Source organism: Arachis hypogaea, chromosome 3, assembly GCF_003086295.3.
Source record: "Arachis hypogaea cultivar Tifrunner chromosome 3, arahy.Tifrunner.gnm2.J5K5, whole genome shotgun sequence".
Taxonomy (NCBI): Eukaryota; Viridiplantae; Streptophyta; class Magnoliopsida; order Fabales; family Fabaceae; genus Arachis; species Arachis hypogaea.
Window position 1 is genome coordinate 81,729,474 of NC_092038.1, and position 1,358 is coordinate 81,730,831.

Sequence of the window (1,358 nt, forward strand, 5' to 3'; positions counted from 1 at the left end):
TTTTAGCTGAGTTCTTGCAAATCTGTGACACAGTCAAGACTAATGGGGTTGACCCTGAGGTCTACAGACTGATGCTATTCCCTTTTGCTGTAAGAGACAGAGTTAGAACATGGTTGGACTCTCAACCTAAAGAAAGCCTGGACTCTTGGGAAAAGCTAGTCAATGCCTTCTTGGCAAAGTTCTTTCCACCTCAAAAATTGAGTAAGCTTAGAGTGGAAGTCCAAACCTTCAGACAGAAGGAAGGAGAATCCCTCTATGAAGCTTGGGAAAGATACAAACAATTGATCAGAAAGTGTCCCACTGATATGCTTTCTGAATGGAGCATCATAGGTATTTTCTATGATGGTCTCTCTGAACTGTCCAAGATGTCCTTGGATAGCTCTTCTGGAGGATCTCTTCATCTGAAGAAGACGCCTACTGAAGCTCAAGAACTGATTGAAATGGTTGCAAATAACCAATTCATGTACACTTCTGAAAGAAATCCTGTGAACAATGGGACTAGTCAGATGAAAGGAGTTCTTGAGATTGACACTCTGAATGCCATATTGGCTCAGAATAAAATATTGACTCAACAAGTCAATATGATTTCTCAAAGTCTGTCTGGGATGCAAAATGCACCAAGCAGTACTAAGGAAGCTTCATCTGAGGAAGAAGCTTATGATCCTGAGAACCCTTCAATAGAAGAGGTGAATTACATGGGAGAACCCTATGGAAACACCTACAATCCTTCATGGAGGAATCATCCAAATCTTTCATGGAAGGATCAACAGAGACCTCAACAAGGTTTCAACAATAATAATGGTGGAAGGAACAAGTTTAGCAATAGCAAGCCTTTTCCATCATCTTCTCAGCAACAGACAGAGAGTTCTAAGCAGAATACCTCTGACTTAGCAACTATGGTCTCTGATCTGATCAAAACCACTCAAAGTTTCATGACTGAAACTAGGTCCTCCATCAGAAATCTGGAAGGACAAGTGGGTCAGCTGAGCAAGAAAATTACTGAACTCCCTCCAAGTACTCTTCCAAGCAATACAGAAGAAAATCCAAAAGGAGAGTGCAAAGCCATTAACATGGCCGAATTCTGGGAGGAAGAAGAGGCAGTGAACGCCACTGAGGAAGACCTCACTGAACGTCCACTGACCTCCAATGAGTTCCCCAATGAGGAACCTTGGGAATCTGAGGCTCAAACTGAGACCATAGAGATTCCATTGGACTTACTCCTGCCATTCATGAGCTCTGATGAGTATTCTTCCTCTGAAGAGGATGAGTATGTCACTGAAGAGCAAGTTGCTAAATACCTTGGAGCAATCATGAAGCTAAATGACAAGTTATTCGGAAATGAGACTTGGGAGGATGAA

The 1,358-nt window shown here is 42.2% G+C and overlaps 1 non-coding gene across 1 annotated transcript; it reads right to left on the bottom strand.

Annotated features, from left to right (window-relative positions):
- Window positions 1–203: 203 nt before the first annotated feature.
- LOC112793466 (small nucleolar RNA R71) lies at window positions 204–311 on the bottom strand. Its single transcript, XR_003198155.1, has one exon. It is a non-coding gene; the product is annotated as a small nucleolar RNA R71 (small nucleolar RNA).
- Window positions 312–1,358: the final 1,047 nt, after the last annotated feature.